Source organism: Elephas maximus, chromosome 4 (assembly GCF_024166365.1).
Source record: "Elephas maximus indicus isolate mEleMax1 chromosome 4, mEleMax1 primary haplotype, whole genome shotgun sequence".
NCBI classification, from domain to species: domain Eukaryota; kingdom Metazoa; phylum Chordata; class Mammalia; order Proboscidea; family Elephantidae; genus Elephas; species Elephas maximus.
In genome coordinates this window covers 24,193,462-24,215,116 of record NC_064822.1, presented here as the reverse complement: position 1 = coordinate 24,215,116, position 21,655 = coordinate 24,193,462, and the positions used below count along the sequence as shown (strand labels likewise).

The 21,655-nt window shown below is 37.9% G+C and overlaps 1 protein-coding gene across 13 annotated transcripts in view; it reads right to left on the bottom strand.

Annotated features, from left to right (window-relative positions):
- Nucleotides 1-21,655, bottom strand: part of ZNF438 (zinc finger protein 438) — a 215,092-nt gene that overhangs the window by 49,310 nt on the left and 144,127 nt on the right. Inside the window, exon 1 of one of the 13 annotated variants that reach the window (XM_049881713.1) lies at nucleotides 11,127-21,650. The exons of the other annotated variants lie outside the window; for them this stretch is intronic. The gene's annotated coding sequence lies outside the window, so the exon portion shown is untranslated. Of the gene's footprint in view, nucleotides 1-11,126; nucleotides 21,651-21,655 lie in introns of those variants that run through there. 13 annotated transcript variants of the gene reach the window in all.

The window sequence follows — 21,655 nt, the reverse complement described above, 5'->3', positions numbered from 1 at the left end:
CTCATGTGCCTCCACTGTTCTTCATGGAATGTCTTTCTCCCCCTTGTTTTGCTATACAATTCCTACTTGACTTCTCTGTGACATATACATGACCAATTGAAGAAATGTTTATTGATCTGTCCATTTTCTTCCAGCACACTGGGAGTGGCTCTCACCTAGCATATAACATCTGTTAAAATTTGTCCAATTTTCCCTTAAGAGAAATGTAAGTTTCTTGATAGCAAGAACAACACCATATTTATCTTTACATTTCCAGGACCTAGTGATGACTGCTATATAACAAGGATTAATAAATGTTTACTGAATGAAGAAATGATGTCAGTGATCATTTAAAAACAAGAGTGCTAGAAATTATTTAACAACACTTGCAGAGTTCCTGACTAGTGCCTTTCATACCATTTAAATGTTTTCATTTTCAATAGATAAATTTCTAAAATCTGAATTTTTTTAATGAACAGTGATTTTTAAAATCTGAAGCATGTCTTATTAATTTTGCCACTGCTATACTTTTTCATAACTAAAAGTGACAGATGATTGACTAAATTAATTTTCTCAGGAATAGATTTCCTTTCATCCGTACAGCTTGCCTGGTTGTGTTTTTAGGACTGAACCATTCCTAAAATAATTTACAAAATATTTTATGTAACTGTAAAAAATATACTCGTCTCTTGAATTTCTCTAGTTTTAGGCCTGGGGACTTTTCAGATACATCAATATAGTTTTGTACATCAATATAGTTGCATATGGGTTAAAAATAGGTCTTAGAAAACAGTGATTTACTTCCAACATTATAAATGCAATACTTTGACAATGCTGCTTTCCTGTTAAAGGCCTCAGTGCATTTTAGTTAAATTTAAAAAGATCCAAGTTTTAACAAATAGGCGTACTTTCTTTTCTTGTTGTTCAAATGTATAAGACATAGAGGTAAGAAAAACATTTGGTTCTTTCTACATCAAACACAGTATCCTTGGAATTTCCAGTGTGGCTCCCCAGAGCTAAGAGAATGAAAGAGTCAATCAAGTCAGGGAGGTTACCATCGTGATTAAGATGAAAGCATTTCAAAAATGAATGAATGGCAGCATTTGATAATAAATGATATTCGGCAGTAAAATAAACACCATGAAAATAAAAAGCTGCAACTTACATTTCTAATATGTATACAGCGCATACTGTGAAATTTGTTCATTTTGTTCCTTTTGATCTGTCTGGTTGGCAGTGCTTGAATCAGTTTGGATTTAGTTAATTTTGAAATGATCAGATTTTCACCACTCTTGCTCTTCTTCTCTTGTCTACATTCAATGACAAAGCCATCTTTAAACTAAGCAGCTTTACAGAAATTTGATATAATTTTAATATTACTTTGGATTCCTCATGTTTCTTTTCTTTCTTGGATCTTACCTACTGCTGAGCACTAATGAGTTTTTGTTTCAACACCATAGACCAGTGGATTTACTTTCAACAAACTCTCAGCTTTGTTCCCACCTCTAGCTTTTTCCTTCTCTACAGTTTCTGAATTAAATTAAAATCTCCTCAATTAGTTTTACAATGACCATTCAATTAAAAAAAGTAATAAACCCACTTTCTCTGCTCTTTTTCCTGCTAACTTCACCCATTCTTCATAATTTCTAATGTTTATGTGGGTGTGTGAACTGCTTAACTGAAATAATTCTGGTGATTTTTCTTCCTCCTTTAAAATAATTCTAAGTTTCATCTTTTCCCTGGAGCACTCTAGTTACAGATTTCCCTTCCAGCATCACCTCAATTTTCTTCATTCCCTGCCCCCAATAGCTTTTGCCTAGCACTTTGGTTATAATAAAATAATTATCTCCAACAGAAAAAAAGCTAAGTAATGACAAAGGAACAGGGGACAAAAAGCTATCAGGTTAAAAAGAGACATTCTGGAATTTTTCAAAAAAATTCTATTGCTGCGCATTACAATGTTATAAAAAAAACATTTTTGAAAATGATCACTTTACCCCGAACTACGGCCAATACTTAGATAACTAATACATAATATTTAGAACACATGTAGTATGTTGTGACATTTTAGAACTACAGAAACCCTGATAATTTTTATTATATATTTTCCACTAATATTATTACTGCATTCGAAACAAACAAAAAAAAACTGCCCACAATCGCAATATTTTAACAAAAAAGACTACTAGTATTTTAGTGTTTGGCTTCCTGCTCTTTTCCCCATGCTTTTCTTGGGTATATACATTGGTATATACTTATATACTGCATACAACATTTTACTCTGCTTTTAAAAATGTATTTATATCTTAAACATTTTCTTGCATTGCTACAGTCTTCAGAACCATTTTTTAACATAGTGCTTGTATTTTAATTAAAAAAATAAGATAGCACATGGTAAAAAAAAATTCAAACAGTATTAAAAATAATGAAAATTAAGCCTCCCTCTTGTTCTATACACCGTCTTCTGCTCCTCACGGGCAACTCCCCTTGGCACCTTCTTGGATAGTCTATGCTCTATGCCTGCCATCCCCTGTCCCCGAACTGATGTAGATTACACATGCTGCTCTTTTCACTTCCTATATTTTGCAGAGCCTCCTGTATCAGCATTTATTGGTCCCTCTCATTCTTTTTAATTTTTCTTCTCATTCTTTTTAAACGTTGCATAGCATTTCACTGCACAGAACCATAATCTAGTAACCAGCCACCAGGTGACTGACAATTAGATTGTCCTCAGCCTTTTGCTCTTAGAAACAACGCTGCCGTTGTCAATACTTATACATGCATTTTTGTTACCGTGTACAAGTCTATCTGTAGAATAAAGTCACAGTAAGAAATTCCCAGGTACTAGGTACTGCCTGATTGACTTTCAAAGGAGTTGTACTAATTTATCTTCCATCTAACAATGTATGAAAGTGCCTCAAAACCATAAATAGCAAAAACTGCCATAGGAATTTTTAAATCAATTATCTAAAATCTTTAAAGATTCTAGCTTGCCTAGGTATTTTTCTCAATTTCAGCTGAAATATACAAACACCGCATTAAAATGACAATAAAATGAAGACCAAGTTTCGTATCTCAAGGATCTCAAGGGTGACTGTTTACAGGAAGCCCCACTGACTACTGGAAAAAGGAAGGGACAGTGCTAACGATGCAGTTGCTGCTGCCCTGCGTTACCAAAAGGAAGTGGCTATCAGTGGCACGGGGCACAGCCTGTTACTTGGTGTCAGAGCATTCTTGCTATAAAAATGAAAAGACAGATTGATTTCCTAATTGATAAAGACAAATTAGATACAATAGGAGAGAAAATCCTACACATGTCAAACACTAGTCTTCCAAAACTTTTTTTTCTTTTAAGACACTATAGAATATACAAGTATAGCTTAAAAAATAATTTTATAGGGGAAAATGGTGTTCCTTTGTCTAATACGAAATGGGTGTCTTGACTGAGGTGCTACTAGCTGAGGATCAGGTGAACCCAATTAACCCAGTTTTGATTTGTCCCTAGTAAGTAGTTTATTTTTGATGTACACCCTCCCTAAATCCTTTAGGGTACTACACAGAAAACCATAAACAGTCTATAAAGGTCATGACGTTAATTTTGCTGTCATTCTCACGCCTTAAGCAGGCATCAAAAGCTAAAAAATCTTGTCCTCTGGGAAGGAAGGCAAATCTGAAACTAATTATGGTACTTATTATCGTAATACTATTAAATTAAACACTATGACCCCAGCTAAATTTATTTTGGTGCCTTTCGTTAATGAAAAAACTTCTCAAATAACTGCAGACTCTCATAGAGCAAAATAACTCATCAGAGGACTAGAAGAGCAAAGTAACCACTCAAAAACCTGAATTTTCACTCACTTAAAGCTTAACTAGGTAGGAAGTTTAATATAATAAAAAGCATAGGTGAGATCTTTTTACAGAAGGTGCTGTACTGGCTACAGAGCTTCACTCAAAAAGTAAAAATACCACATGAATAGGACACTGAAACCAAGAGTCCTATCTGTCATGGCCAACGACCTGCATATGGATGGGTTTCACCTGTTTTCTGTTGTCAGGTACTTCTGTTTTGTCAACTGAGAATTTGCTCATAACTGTTAACCAGTTGCCGTGGAGCTGATTCCAGCTTATGACATCAGACCTGTCGCCATAGGGTTTTCAATGGCTGATTTTTTGAAAGCAGACTGCCAGACCTTTCTTCCGAGGTGAGTCTGGGTAGGCTCAAACCTCCAACCTTTCAGTTAAAGCGTCTTAACCCTTTGTACCACCCAGGGGCTCTGCAAAACTATTACTATTTATTTATACCACAAAGGAAAAATATCTCAGTGGTTTCTTTTTCTGCTTATGTTTTCAAGAATCAAATTGCTTTAGATATTTAGAGGACAGGATGGTCCAGAGGCAACTGCTTAGCTTAATGATTTCCTGCTAGTTCAGGTTCCTACCACCTTACCAACACCTGGCCTGAGCACACAGTGAGGGAGAGGAAGTCCCCTGACCTGGCATGTGGGATTATCACATGGGAAGTGTTTGAGTGTGCTCTCTAATGCCCAGAAACCCACACGAGACCCATACACACTTTAATGGAGTCCTTATGATCCTACAAATGCTGAGGAACAGAGACCAGAGCTGTGGAGAGGCAGTGATGAGTTGGGTGGGCAGGGAAGGAAAAGGAGGCAAGGAAAACTACGAGTATCCGTCTAGGACTAATGAGCAAGGGAAAGATGAATAAGTATTAATCAGAAAGAAATAAAAAAGGAAGTAGGAGGAAAAAAAGGAAGAATGACAGCTTTTTCAAAAGCAGAAACTGCATACGAAAAAAATCTTTTAAATTCCAGTTTGTTTAAATATCTCAGAAGATCTACAAAACCATTTCAGAACTTGTTTTTCACGTGCTCTGTAGCGGTTAGAAGCGGTGCTTGTAGCATTTTTGTGCATTGTTGACAGACTTGACATTCAGTGACTGTTGACTGGTGTAAAGTCTTGTTGCTGATCTACTGTAACAGTTAATTAAAATCTGAGATCAAGCTAAAATACCTCAAGGGCATCTATCATTTCTCTAAATTTGAAAGTTAATCTTAGAGTAAAAACTTCTAGTTGTCTCTTTTTGTTTAGAGGTGTTAACTATGAGGCATTACCACATAGGAAGGATGAGAAAAATGAGAATGCAGAAGGCAACAGAGGATCATTTCTTCCTGGAAGGATTTCTGCAATGGTTTATTATGGACACCCAGGGACTTCAGTTAAAAGAATATAACTAGGAGTCCTTTCCTGGTCCTTTGTTTTCATGCATTTGATCAGGTTCCCACAATCCATTTATCTCTAGCATATAGCTTCACATCTCCAACTGCCTTTTGTACACCAAATATGCGCATTTGTAGATCAGCTGACCACACAGCATTCAAGCCAGTGCAGGATGGTGCTTGCCTGCCAGCCTAGAGCTCCCTTTCAGGTGTCCATCTTTGTCTATGCAACAGTAGTTTTATAATTATTTTACAATTTCAATACATTTTGCTCTATTATTTTAGAAAAATTAGTAGAGCAAATGTGATTATATTAGTAATACAAAGTATAGGTCTTGAAAACAAAATAAATTTAGAAAAAAAATGGTAATCATTCAGTGTGTTTCAAGGGACAGATTTTTAACTTTGATTGGGAACACATGGGACTTAAGCCAGGCAACTGTGTGTTTAATTGCAAAGAAAGTTAAAGAATACTTTAAAAATACACAACATATAAGCCACTTGCTGTCGAGTCAGTTCTGACTCATGGTGACCCCGTGTGTGTCAGAGCAGAGGTGCTCCACAGGGTCTTCAAGGCTGGTTTTTTAGATGTAGGTTGCCAGGCCTTTCTTCTGAGGCACCTCTGGATGGACTTGAACTACCCATCTTTTGGTTAGCAGCCAAGCATGTTCACTGTTTGCACCACCCAGGGAATATATATGTATATATCTATACACACACTGAACATATATATCTATGTCAAAACACACATGCACATATACATACACACTGGACATATATCTATGTCAAAAAGAAAGCTGTATTAAACAATTACAAAATATGTCACCAGCCCCTGAGGGGCTGTAATATGTATATATTTTATAAATATATTCCTTAATTTTATGTATCTCTTACACAGCATACATCTATGTTTTACTTTTGAAACCCTGGTGGCGTAGTGGTTAAGTGCTACGGCTGCTAATCAAGAGGTCAGCAGTTTGAATCACCAGGCGCTCCTTGGAATCTCTATGGGGCAGTTCTACTCCATCCTATAGGGTCACTATGAGTCAGAATCGACTTGAAGGCAATGGGTTTGGTTTGGTTTTGATACTTTTTACTTTTAAAAATTTGCTTTTTTTTTTTGAGGACTTTATACAAAAGTAAATACTGCCTATAAACAGGAAGTACCAGTCTAGGGCTCCTGGGCTGCAGATATGAATGTAACTGCTCTGAAGATTAGATCTGGTTCATTTCTTTCTATTTCACCCAAACACTTATCACCCCATCTTCTGTGGTAAGTTTATCAGAGGCAGGGGATTTCTAGGTCACCTTTTCTTTTATGAGGCTAACTTAATATTAGCAGCTGACAAAAGACCCAGTGTTACAGAGAAAGTGCCTTAAATAAGTGAGATCTCAGCTCCAGGTTGGTCCAGCCAGAAGAAAGTCCCCATCCCACCTTCCCTTCAGCTCACTCCCACCCCAGCCATCCCCCACTCCCAGGCTTTGGCAATATTCGTGTGGAGTTGAGGGAATCAAGTTAACCCACGTGGTTCCAGATTAAAACAACTATAAGCATTAAACAAATTACCTCTGAGATTAGGGGACAAGATGGTCCCCATTTATCATGGGCTCAAGATCGGGGTCTGCACCAACAGAGCAGACATGGGCGAGGGCTTGTGGGAGGCAGCGCCTGGGGTACACTGGGCCTTGTGGGGCTTCTCCCATGAAGGCTCAGTTATATTTCAAGGATCTAAAATCTGGTAAAGATTGCTCACCTACAAATTATATCATCTAATAATCACACAGCATGAAATCTGAAATTGAAATACAATTAACAGAAAATCTGTTTTTCATTTTGGCGTACAATCTTAAACACTGATATTACAAAATCATTTGGTTGCTGCTGTAAATTTACTAAGCATTCAGTTTCCATATAAATGACTGAGTGAGGGAGTAATTTCAGTTCAATCAAGTAAAGACATAAATATAAAAGAGTGATTTCAAAAGACAAGAAATTGCTAAGAATGGTTGCCTCTGGCAAGGGGAGAATTGGGAGACACACTTGGGAGGCAGACTTACTTTCCACTGTATCTTGTTGTTTTCTTAGCTGCTGTTGAATAGGCCCCTGACTCATGGTGACCTCATTTGTTACAGAGTAGACCTGTTGCATAGGGTTTTCTTGGCTGTGACCTTTTGGAAGTAGATGGCCAGGCCTTTCTTCCATGGAGCCACTGGGTGGGTTTGAACTGCCAACCTCTCGGTTAGCAGTCAACCACAAACCACTTGAGCCACCTAGATGCCTCTCCCACTGTATGCCCTTTTGCAAACCTTTTGGATCATGTACTTTGTGCATGTACTAAAGACGACATTATCAACAGTAAGATCAAAAAGAATGAAAGAGGCAGGTGGTTTCCAATAAACGCTGGCATGGAGGGATGGCCATGAGATAACCTTACGTGAAGCGGGCTGTGGAACAGTGGGTATGCTCTCATCCCATCTGCCTTTTTAAAAAAGTTGCATTCCCACAGAGAAACATCAACCTGTCAACACTGGTTACCGCTAGGGCTTGGGTTTGTGGCATTTCCCCTTTGTCTTTGTACAATGTACATATATGTTACTCATAACCAACTATTTTCATATTAAAAACAATAAATAACTATTCTAACAGGGAAAAACTCTAATTAGAATCCACTTAAAAATATTTTTGTACAAGAACAAGCTGAAAGTTTTTTTTTTTTAATTAACAAACTAAATGGTAGTCCTTTTTCACTTTTTGTATTTTCCTCATTCCAACTTCACAGTAACCACTACACTCAATAGATAATTTTCTACCAAAATCAAACACAAGGTCCATCAACCATATAACATGTACCAATAAACAGCAAATTAATAAACTGTGGTTGTATCAGTAGGAGGGACATTATATATCATTTCTTAAAATTCTTGTTTCAGTACTTTTTATAAATTAAAAATATTTCAATTTATCAACAGACCAGTAGTTAAGGACAGTTTTCCAAAGCCAGCACAAAACCCAAAGAAATTTCCAAAGACACAACATTTGTATTCTAGGTTTCCACTGTACACCTTAATTCTCCCTTCCCAACACTTGTCATCCTTACATTAATTTAATGTCTATATTCCCTGATATGACTCAAAACTCCACAAGGGCAAGGTCCAAGTCTTCTTGATTCCATTAGCCTCAGGGCCTTGGAGGGGAGAAGTCTCTCAAAAGTATTTGATAAATATACTTTGAAAGATATAAACCTAACCAAAAGGCTCTTATTTACAGATATCAAGGGCAAAATAGGTCCTCAGTATATAACCAAAGACATAAAAAAGATCTACGTCACAGTTAAAAATAGCATAAGAATAGGACAAAAAGTGAGTGTTAATCGCTAAACGATCTGGTATGATAAATTAGAGCCTATGTTCTCTAAGCACGATTGCCAAAGCCTACAATATTTTCCATACCTTTTAAATATTAAGCTCTGAATCACAAAGCTAAAGCCTTTAAAAAATAACCACAAGTAACTTCGGGAATGGGATTATAATACTACACTCTTAAGGTATGCTATCATTGAAAAATTCACCTTATTAACAAGACTTTCAGAATTTATTATATTTCAAGAATCTTTTAAAAAGAATTATAGGATAGCTGTTGCTGTTAGTTACCACAGAATTGATTCTAACTCACAGCAAACCCGACATGTGCAGAGTAGAACCATTCCATAGTGTTTTCAAAGCTGTGACCTTTCAGAAGCAGCTCACCAGGCCTGTCTTCAGAGGCGCCTCTGGGTGGGTCTGAACTGCCAATCTTTCAGTTAGTTAAGCGCTTAACTGTTTGTGTCATCAACTATCCTTAAACACACACACACACACTCAATCAGACACATACTCGAACTTTCATTTTGACAAGTCTTGAGAAGCATCCAAATCTTAATATTTTTTATTGAATATGTGTGTTTTTTGGCACGTCTGTTTTTACACTTAGGCAGTCTACTAAAGTCTACTCATGAACGGGTATGCCAGTTTCAACAGAATTTTAAACAAGGTGTAAAGTTATATTTTTCCAAAATCAAAACGAAAGTTTTCTGGCCACATGGATAACTAATTAAAGTCATATGCTTTCTTATGCAAGATTACATCTTCTGTCCAAGTAGAATAGTATAAAAGGCAGTTCATTCATTTGTCAATCAACATAACCAGTAATCCCCAAACCAGGCATTGGAAAACTTTTCCTGTAAAAGGCCAGATAGTAAATATTTTCAGTTTTCTGGGACATACGGTCTCTGTTGCCACTGCTGGATTCTGCTGTTGGAGTATAAGAGCAACTCCAGAAATTACACACACACAAAAAACAACAAACAAAACCACTGCCACCACCAACAATGGAATTAACCTCTTAATTTTCAGGTGGGAGTTAGAGAGCTGCTTTGTTGGTTCAACAGCAGCAGTTACTAACATTTATTTGAGCTTACTAGGTTCCAAAAAGTATTCTAAGCATCTTAAATGTGTGTCAATTTATTTAATTCTCACAGCGGCCTTGGGATGGGTATTTTACAAACCCCACTCTACATATACGGAAACTGAAGCACAGAGAAGTTAAGTAAGTCATCTAAGCTCACAGAACTAGTAATTGGCGGTGCTGGGATTTGAAGACAGGTGATGGGTTCTGTACTTAACCACAACTGCCTCTCACCTTAACATTTTTCCCACTCTTTTTTTTTTAAAAAAGATTCCATTTCAAATGACAACTCTCTTCCAGAAATTAAAATGCCCAATAGAATAAGCACATATGGAAAACAATGTACTATAGTCAATGCTCATCAATAAAGAGCTAATCTTTAGACTGAACCTATATTAACAGTATGAAAATGGAAGCTTCATTCAAATGAGCGTGAGCTTCAGTGTTCTCACTGGGAAATCGGAACAACAATCCCTGACTCGCTCCTGTGAGCTGGCTCAAAGGAAAATGCCCTGGGGGAGGGTTGCAAAAGGCAGGTCACTGATTTTTTCTAAATGACTCTTTTGAGTCATCTAATTTAAATTTGCCTCAAGCTTTGCTGTACACAAATGGGATTTGTAGATTTATATTTGTCCATCACCGACACATCAGCAACAACAGTGATAACCAGGGAGACGCCTTTCCCAGGACAGTTGCAGGATAATGTTACTTAAACCACAACTATTTGCATATTGCTTTCTTCCATGGGTCTTTACCTCTCAGTTGGTTCTATGTGCTGGAACAAATCTAAGGCCATGCCCAACAACTAAGACTTCAAGGGTCATCTGAACTTTTTTAGGGTATGGATTAAAATTTATTTTAGTCTACTCTTGAATTGCCAAAATGGCTTTTAGAAGTTAGAGTAGAACACTATTTCTTCTACATAGCAGCAGAATAAAAACATCACTGAAGAACTTGGCAACATTTTAAGACTTTGGTTGGCCAAGGACGTAAGAATTGCTACAACTGAATTCATTCCAATTGTTTCTCACTGGAAGGCAGTCACTTGCCAGAAAACTATTTCAGAGTCTATTTTCAATATTTACTTCAAAATGCAGAAACTGCAATGACAGAGATGATCTCCACTGCACTGGGGATCATCCGCAAGACCAAGTACACTACAACAGAGACTGAAGAGGCAGACCAAGATAAAAGTGAGCTAAATTCACCTGTTAGGGGCTACCGAGTCAGTTCCAAAACACAGCGACCCTACGTACAACAGAACAAAACACTGCTCAGTTCTGCACCATCCCCCTCACAATTGTTGTTATATTTGAGCCCATTATTGCAGCCACTGTGTCAGTCCATCTCGTTGAGCGTCCTCCTCTTTTTCACTGACCCTCCACTTTACCAAGCATGATGTCCTTCTCCAGGGACTGGTCCCTCCTGATAACATGTCCAAAGTACGTAAGACAAAGTCGTACCATCCCTGCTTCTAAGGAGCATTCTGGCTGTATTTCTTCCAAGAGATGTTTGTTCTTCTGGCAGTACGTGGTATAGTCAATATTCTTCACCAACACCATAATTCAAAGGCATCAATTCTTCTTCGGTCTTCCTTATTCATTGTCCAGTTTTGCCTGCATATAAGGCGACTGAAAATAACCATGGCTTGGGTCAGGCACACCTAGTCCTCAAAGTGTTATCTTTGCTTTTTTACACTTTAAAGATTTTTTTTTTTTTGCAGCAAATTTGCCCAATTCATCTGGTAAACATCAAATAATTTGTCTATAGTTTTCTCAAATTTATGCTTTCCCAAAACATTTGCTATCAATAAATCACATGATTCTGTATTATATGCAATTGCCTTGATAAGAAAGAGCTACTTCTGGGTACAAAAAAAAAAAAAATCCACTCATGTTATTTGAAGTTGTTCATAACAAAGCCTATATTCGAGGAATATCTCTGGCTTAGAACCCTCTAATTTATCTACTTTCAAAAGTCCAACACCCAGAAGTAAAACCTGACAGTTCCCTTCTTCCCATATTGAAGCTTTCACCAAATCATGCCAATTTTATCTTCTAAAAAGCTCTCAGATATGTCCACTTCTCCTCATCTCCACTGCCAACGAGCTGCTATCATCCCCTCCCTGGACCACTGACAATTATTTAATTGGTCTTCCCTGCTTCTACTGCTGTCCCAGCTACTGTTACATTTTCAAAACACAAATTAGATCATGCCATCCAAGACTGAAAACCCTCTGAAGCCATAGCACATCTACGGGGTTTTGCATAGTCTGGCTTTATCCAGCTTCTTAGTTTCATCCCTCACTTTCTGTGTCCCAGACATGCTAACCTTTCCACAGGTTCCTGAGCATATTGTGGCTTTCTAGGCAGTCTTTATACATGCTGAACCCCCTGCCTGTAATGCTTTTTTTCTTCTTTATTCTCGTCTTGTTAACTTGGATTCATCCTTCAGATCTGAAGGCAACTAGGCAGTGGTGTATCACCTCCTTAGGAGAATGGGCCCTGATCTAGTCTGGGCCAGATACCCCTGTTAATAGTGTCATTGCATCCTGTATCTTTCCCTCATAGCTCTTATGACAATTATAATTTTACTTAGATAATGCCTATTGCCCCTAAAAGACTAGAAGCTCTACACGCTGAGAGTTCACACCCCTTTTTGTTGACATGGTACTCTAATAATTGGGCACAGTCACGGAACACCTACGAAGGGCTCAGCTAATATTTATTTATATTGTAATTGTGATATAATTCACATACCATACAATTCATCCTTTTAGAGTATACAATCAATGGTTTTTAGTATATTCACAAATTTGTACAACCAATACCGCTATTTATTTAATTCCTGAACATTCCACCACCCCCATAAGAAACCCTATACCCATTAGCTGTTGTTCTTTATGGCCCTCTTCTCCCTAGCCCCTGGCAACCACTAATCTACTTTCTATCTTGATATATTTGCCTATTCTGGACATTTCATATAAATGGAATCATACAATATATGGTCTTTGTGTTTGGCTTCTTTCATTTAATAAAAAAAAAAAATTTTTTTTTTTATTTAGCATGATATTTTCAAGGTTCATACATGTTGTGGCATATATCAATATTTTACTCCTTTTTATTGTCAAATAGTATGCCATTGTATGGCTATGCCATATTGTATTTATTCATTGATCAATTGATAGACATTGGGTGTTTTTTAAAGTAGGCAACTTTTGGGCTATTTTTAACACTGCTGTTATGAACATTTGTGTACAGGTTTTTGTGTGAACATGTTTTCATTTTTCTTGTGTATATATCTAGGAGTGGAATTGCTGGGTCACATGGTAAGCTTATGTTTAATTTTTTGAAGAACCGCCAGATCTATTTTCCAAAGTAGAGGTACACTTTGCATCCTAGCCAATAATGTATGAGGGTTCCAATTTCTACATCTTATCATTAACACTTTTTATTATACCTATCCTAGTGAGTGTAAAGTGGTATCTCATTGTGGTTTTGATATGCATTTCTCCAATGACTAATGATGTTGAATATTTTTTCCCATGCTCATTAGCAATTTCTATATCTTCTTTCAAGAAATCTCTATTCACATTCCTTGTTCAGTTAAAAATAATTAAAAAAAATATTTAAAGTGAGTTTCTTGTAGAAAACATATAGCTGGATCTTATTTTTTTAATCTACTCTGATAGTCTCTGTCCTTTAATTGGTATATTTAGACCATTTACATTTAAAGTAATTATTGACATGGTTTATTAATATCTACCATATTTGTAACTGTTTTCTGTTTTTTTTTTTTTATTGTTGAGTTGTAAGAGTTTGCTATACATTCTGGATGTAAGTTCTTTACCAGATATATATGAGATTTATGAACATTTTCTCCCTTTCTGATGGTGCCTTTTGAAGCACAAGTTTTTAATTTTGATGAAATCCAAATTCCCAATTTTTTGTTTTTTGCTGTTTGTCATATTTAAGGTTATGTGTCAACTTGGCTGGGCCATGATTCTCAATGGTTTGGCAGTTATGATGTAGTGTGACAGTTATGTAATGATGTAATCACTTCCACGATGAGATCTGATGTAACGTAATCAACTCTATGATGAGATCTGCTATGACCAGCCAATCAGTTGAAAAGGAGTTTCTTTGGGGGTATGGCACACATCTAATATATACGGACTTTCTAGTAAAGCTTTTGCTCTACTCTTGATCCCGCATTTGGCTTGTCATCATCTGACCTCTGGTTCTTGGGATCTGAGCCAGCAGCCTGCCATCTTACCTGTTGTTCTTGGGTTTATCAGCCCCTGCAGCTATGTGTCAGGGGAAGCTTCCAGCCTGATGCCTGACCCACAGACTTGGGACTTTCCAGCCTCTACAACTGCATGAGCTATTTCCTTGACCTTTCTCTCTCTCTCTCTATATATATACACAGATATGCTTCACTGATTTTGGTTCTCTAGAGACTCGGCCTAAGACATCTGGTACTGAGAGTGGTTCTACAGAAACAAAATGGTAAGGATGAGTTTTCTAAATTGGTTCTCACCTCTGATTAGTCTTAAAGATGTTGATGACTCTGTTTCCAATAGTAAAGAGGGTGCATTTTTTTTTGATAACCCATGGCATGAGGTGGCAGTAGAAATATGCAAAATATCACCACCAACAGATCAAGTATTGGTGAGAGGAGAGGCTCTGGGTGATCACATGTTTGATACTTTTCTACAATTTTGTCAGGAAACTGGTTGGTTAGTCTTACAGACTAAGTGATGAAAGAAAGACATGAGCTCAGGCCTTCAGAGTCAAAGCTCAAGCGTCACATAAAAGACCTCAAAGTTGCCACTTGTGCTCTGAAAGAAAGCCTTACTGACTGTAGCTAACAGAGCTGATATTGCCAAAAACCGAACCCAAAGTCTTATTGTAAGAGTGGCTGAATTACAATGCCAACTCAATTCCAAATACAATGGGGCTGGTGAACCCGTGGTAGTAGGGGCCATGTGGCAGCACTCAATTGACAGCAACAAGGTCAGCGTGCTTACCATAATGGACAGGAGAGTCAAACAGCCTGAGTTGTATGGCAGAGTAATCTGAATAGTCTGAGTTGTATGGACTTATGGGATTGGCTACTTAGTCCCCAGAAGTGAAATAGATGGGAAATCTACTAAATATTTACTTGATCTGTATAAAAGGAAGAAGTCTAGGTCCAGTAAATGGCAGTCTAACTCAAATTGCCAGAACAGAGTATCATGGTTGCTCCATCAATTTCCAGACTTGGGCAAGTTTAGTGACTCAAAACCCCTTGAATGAGGGTAAAACCAGGTCCCCTTGAGGAAGGACCCCACTACAGTGTTAAAATTTATACGGTTAATCTTTCTCCCAGCCTTCCCCAAAGGGATCTATGGCCTTTTAAGGGTGACTATTCATTGGGGAAAAGGAAATAATCACACTTTTCAGAGATTACTAGTCACTGGCTCTGAACTGACACTAATTCCAGGAGACCCAAAATGTCATTGTAGCCTACCAGTCAGAGTGGGAGCATATGGAAGTCAGGTAATTAATGGAGTCTTAGCTCAGGTTTGTCTCACAGTGGGTCCAGTGGATCCCAAACCTACCCTGTAGTAATTTCCCCAGTTCTAGAATGCATAATCAGAAGAGATATACTCAGTAACTGGCAGAACCCCCACACTGGATCCCTGATAAGTGGAGTAAGGGCTATCAAGTAGGAAAAGCCAAGTGAAAGCCATTACAACTGCCCCTACCTAGGAAAATAGTAAACCAAAAGCAATACCACATTCCTGGAGGGATTACAGAGATTACTGCCACCATCAAAGACTTGACGGATGCAGGAGTGGTGGTTCTCACCCCACTCCTATTCAACTCGCCCATCTGGCCTGTGCAGAAAAACTGATGGATCTCGGAGAATGACAGTGGATTATCGAAAACTTAACCAGGTGGTGACTCCAACTGCAGCTGCTGTTCCAGATGTGGTTTCATTGCTTCAGGAAATTAATACACCTCCTGGTACCTGGTATGCAACTACTGATATAGCTAATGCCTTTTTCTCCATACCTATTTTGAAGGACCACCAGAAACAGTTTGCCTTCAGCTGGCAAGGCTAGCAAGATGCCTTCAGTGTCCTACCTCAGAGGTATATCAACTCTCCAGCCCTATGTCATAATTTAGTCTGCAGGGACCTTGATCAGTTTTCCCTTCCATAAGATGTCACATATGTCCATTACATTGATGACATTATGCTGATTGGGCCTAGTAAGGAAGAAATGTCAATGACTCTGGACTTACTGATAAATATTTGCACACTAACCTGTTGCTGTAGAGTCAATTCTGACTCATAGAGATCCTATAAGACAGAGTATAACCACCCCACAGGGTTTCCAAGGAGCAACTGGTGGATTTGAACTGCCATCCTTTTGGTTTGCAGCTGTAGCTCTTAACCACTGTGCAACCAGGGGTGGGAAATTAATCTGACAAAAATTCAGGTACCTTCCACCTCAGTGAAATTTCTAGGGGTCCAAAGGTGTAGAGTATGTCAAGATATTCCTTCTAAAGTGAAGGATAAGTTATTGCACCTGGCCCCTCCCACAGTTAAAAAGGAGACACAATGCCTAGTGGGCGTCTTTTGATATTGGAGGCAACATATTCCTAATTTGGGTGTGTTCCCACCTGGAGACATCACTGATTCCACTGAACTGGAATTTAAGAACGCCATCGGGGCTTCTTATACCTCTGGATCAACAGGCAAAGAAGGGAGTTACCTTATTGACTGGTGTGACTGATCCTGACTACCTAGAGGAAACTGGATTGATATTACATAATGGAGATAAGGAGCCCTGGTGGCACAGTGGTTAAGAGCTGTGGCTGCTAACCAAAAGCTCGGCAGTTTGAGTCCACCAGCCGCTACTTGGAAACCCTATAGGGCAGTTCTATTTTGTCCTACAGGGTTGCTATGAGTTGAAATCGACTCGATGGCAACGGGTGATGGAGGTAAAGAAGGGTATGTCTAATATGCAGGATATCCCTTAGGGCATCTGAGTACTACCATGCCCTGTGACTAAAGTCAATGGAAAACTACAACAACCAATTTTGACATGACTACTAATGGCCCAAACCCTTGAGGAAGAGAGGTTTGGGTCGCCCCACCAGGCAAAGAACTTGCTGAGGGCAAAGGGAATATGGAATGAGTGGTGGAAGAAGAAGTTCTAAATACCAGCTATAACCATATGACCAGTCTCAGAAACAAGGACTGTAATTGTTATGAATATTCCTTTCTTGTACATAGGCATAAAATATTTTTGTTTTCTTCATTTATCAAATATAAGATGTAAACAGGGCTAGTGTGTTTTCAGTTGTACCCAAGTTAGCTGTATCATGTTAGGCGCACGCATGACTTCATAATTGTCTTTATTTAGAGATTATATATGGTTTAAGGAGATCTGTACAGGTGCTAAGTTGACAAGGGGTAGACTGTGATGGTTAAGGTTGTGTCCACTTGGCTGGGCCATGATTCTCAGTGGCTTGGCAATTATGTTGCAGTTTAGCAGTTATGTAATGATGTAATCACCTTAATGATGAGATCTGATATAATGTAATCACCTCCATGATGAGATCTGCTATAAGCAGCCAGTCAGTTTAAAGGTGGTTTTCTTGGTGGTGTGGCCTACATCCAATATATATGGACTTTCTGGCAAAGCTCGATGGCTTTTGCTCTGCTCTGGATCCTGCATTTAGTTCATCATTACCTGACCTCTGATTCTTGAGACTTGAGCCAGTAGTGTGCCATCTGACCTGCTGATCTTGGGTTTGTCAACCCCTACATTTACATGAGTCAGGAGAGGCCTCCAGCCTGATGCCTGACCCATGGACTTGGGATTTTCCAACATCTACAACTGCGTGAGCCATTTCTTTGATACAGATCTGTCTCTCTCTTTATATATACACATGCTTCACTGGTTTTGCTTCTCTACAGAATCTAGCCTAAGGCATTGTTGTTGTTGTTCCTTGTGCTTTTAGTTGTTATATCTAAGAAGTTATTGCCTACTCCAAGGCCATAAGGATTCAGGCCTATGTTTCCCTCTAAGAGGTGTATATAGTTTTAGCTCCTACATTTAGGTCGTTGATCCATTTTGAGTTAATGCTTGTATATGGTGTGAGTCAGGGTCCAATTTCACTCTTTTGCACATGGGTATCAGGTTGATCCAGCATCAATTCACTGAAAAGGCTATTCTTTCCCCCACTGAATCCTTTTGGCACCTTTGTTGAAAAATCAGTTGATCATAAATCTAAGGGCTTATTTTTGGACTCCCAATTTTACTCCATTGATCTATAAGTCTATTCTAATGCCAGAACCACACTATCTTGATTACTGTAGCTTTGTATTAAGTGTTAAAGTTGGGAAGTGTGAGTCCTCCAACTTTGTTTTTCTTTTCAAGATTGTTTTGAGTATTAGGGGTTCCCTGTATTTTCATATGAATTTTGGGACTGAATGTCAATTTCCGCAAAAAACACAGCTAGGATTTTCATAGAGATTGCGTTTAATCTGTAGATCAATTTGGGGAATACAGTCATCTTTACAGTGATAAGTCTTCCTATCTAAGAACATGGGATATCTTTCCATTTATTGATGTTTTCTTTAATTTCTATCGGCAATGATTTTTTAGTTTCTGGTGTACAAACCTGGTACTTCTACAAAAGATGTGCAAGTAAAGTACAAATGAAATCATTTCTAAGTATTTTATTCTTCCTGGACCCCTGCTGAACTTGTTTATTTTAATAGTTTTTTTAGTGGATTCCTTAGAATTTTCTACACACAACAGCATGTCATCTGCAAATGCACAAAGTTTCACTTCTTTCTTTCCAATCCAGATACCTTTTATTTATTTATTTTTGCCTAGTTACCCTGGCTAGAACTTCTAATATTATGTTGAATAGAAGTGGTCAGAGGACACATCTTTGTCATCTTCTTGATCTTAGCAGGAAGAATTTCAGTCTTCCACCATTAAGTATGATGTTAGCTTTGATGTTTTCCTAAATACCCTTTATCAGGTTGAGGAGGTTCTTTTCACCTCCTACTTTGTTGAGTATTTTTTATCATAAAAGGTTGCTGGATTTTGCCAAATGCTTTTTCTCCATCTATTGATGTAATCAGCAGTTTTTCTTCTTCATTCTTTAATATGCTGAATCAACCTTGTATTCTTGAGATATATCCCACTTGGTTATGGCTTATAATTATTTTTACATGTTGCTAGATTTGGTTTGCTGGTACTCTGTAGAGGATTTTTGCAGCTATATTCATAAAGGATGTTGGTCTGTTTTTTTTTTTTTGCACTATCTTTGGTTTTGGTATCAGGGTAATATGGACTTATAAAATAAGTTGGGAAGTATTCCCTTCTCTTCATTTTTGGAAAGAGTTTGTTAAGATTAATGTTAGTTCTTCTTTAAATGTATACTGAAATTATCCAGGGAAGCGGGCCTGGGCTTTTCTTTGTGGGAAGTTTATTGATTACTAATTTAATCTCTTTATTTGTTATAGGTTCAGATTTTCTATTTCTTCTTGAGTCAGCTTTGGTTAATTATTTCTTTCAAGAATTTGACAATTTCATCTGTTGTTGTTTTTAGGTGTTGTCAAGTTGGTTTAAAATCACCGCAACCCTACATACAACTGAACAAAACACTGGCTAGTCCTGTGCCATCCTCACAATCATTGCTATGCTTGAGCAATTTCACCTAAGTTATCTAATTTTTTGGTATACAGTTGCTCATAGTATTCCTTATACCCATTCCAAAAACCCATTGCTGTTTAATAGATTCTGACTCATAGTGACTCTATGGGACAGAACAGAACTGCACTATAGGGTTTCCAAGGAGCGGCTGGTGGATTCAGGAGCAGCTGGTAGATTTGAACTGCTGACCTTTTAGTTAGCAGCCGATCCTTAACCACTGTACCACCAGGCCCCCAGTATTCCTTATAATCCCTTTTATTTCAGTAAGACCAGTAGTGATGCCCCCTCTTTTACTGGTGATTTTAGTAACTTGAGTCTTCTTTTTTTCTTGGTCAGTTTAGCTAAAGGTTTGTCAATTTCGTTGAACTCTTCAAAGAACCAACTTTTGCTTTTGTTGATTTTCTGTTTTCTGCTCTCGATTTCATTTATTTGTGCTCTAATCTTTCCTTCCTTAAGCAGAAGGAAGTTCAAATTTGCTTGCGAGTTTGCTTAAGTTTTGTTTGCTCTTCTTTTTCTAGGATGTTACAGTAGAGTGTTATATTACTGATTTGAGATCTTCTTTTTGAATATGGCCATTTACAGCTATAAATTTTCCTGCAAGCACTGCTTTGTTTAGCTGCATCCTGTAAGTTTTTGTAGCTGCAAAGATTGATGAATCCCACGATCAGTAAGCCAGACTGTGGGTAAGCTGCTAGCTCAAGTCCCAAGAACTGGAGGTCAGATGAACAGGAGCTAGACGCAGGACCCAGCTGGAGCAAAAAGCCCCTGAGCTTCGCCAGAATGTCTGCTTATATTTGATGTAGCCCACATATGCAAGGAAACTCCCTTTCAACTGACTGGCTACTCACAGCAGATTCCATCATGGGGGTGATCACATGTCAAATTGCAAGAGAGAAGTGATCACAATGTTATATATATGACTGCCAAACCGTTGAGAATCATGGCCCAACCAAGTTGACACACAATCTGAACCATAACACAAGGTATTTTCGAACTTCCTTTGTAACTTCTTCTTTGATTCATCGGCTATTTAGGAGTACATTGTTTAATTCCCACATATTTATGAATTTCCCCAACTTCCCTCTGTGACTGATTTCTAATTGCATTCCACTGTGGTTGGAGAACATACTTCAAATGATCTCAATCCTTATTAAGTCTTTTGAGAGTTTGTCTTGTGGTCTAACAGATAGTCTATCCTGGAGAATGTTCCATATGCACATGAGAAGAACATGTATTCTGCCCTTGCTGAATTGGAATGTTCTATAAATGTCTATTAGGTCTAATTTTTTTTATAGTGATGGATCTGGAATTGGAACCCAAGCTATGCTGATGTATCCAGAAAGGGTGTTCACCATTCTGTTTAATATCATTCTAATGGTAAAAGGTAAAAGGCATGCACATTAAGAGCCTCACTTTGGATTTGCTCCGAATCACACCTATTCTGAATAACTCTTAAGAGAGTAAAGTAGGAAAGGAAGGTAGCTGTCCTACCTTTCCTGGTTAATTTTATTTCTTGTGGCATGTTGTGAATAAATGATTCAAAAAAAAAAAAAAGAAAAAAACCTAAACCCATTGCTGTCGAGTTGATTCCAACTCATAGCAACCCTATAGGACAGAGCAGAGCTGTCCCATAGGGTTTCCAAGATGGTAATCCTTGTGGAAGAACACTGCCACTTCTTTCTTCCATAGAGTGGCTGATGGGTTCAAACTGCCAACCTTCCAGTTAGCAGCTGAGCGCTCAACCACTGTACCACCAGTGCTCATTCAGGTGATTGCAAAGGACATGCAAATGAAAAAATTAACACAAGCACAGTGAAAATAATTAATGTCATTTCAAATAGCTAATACTGAAATTGTTTGCCCAAGTATTTTCTGAAAGAAAGATTATCGTGTTTTTACGCAAATAATGCACACCTTCTACATTTATTTGCCAACTGTGCCCTTTCGCGGCCAGGTATTTTTGTAAGTGCAGTATGCTCAGTTTTTTTTTTTTTTCAACAGCAACATGTAACAAGAGTTGGCACAGTGGGACTTATGAAAATATCTGGCAGGGAGGGCGCCGTTGGCAAACAAACGTAGAAGGTATGTTATTTGCATAAAAATACGGTATGTCACTTGATACAGTAGAAATAAATTTTAGGATTAAGACATTTCGTTTACAAAATATACTACAGGAAGTAGTACACAGTGTAGTACATTTTGTTAAGTACGCCTCATAAGGCACATCCAAGAATTATGACAACATCAACATGTAAAAATCTCTAA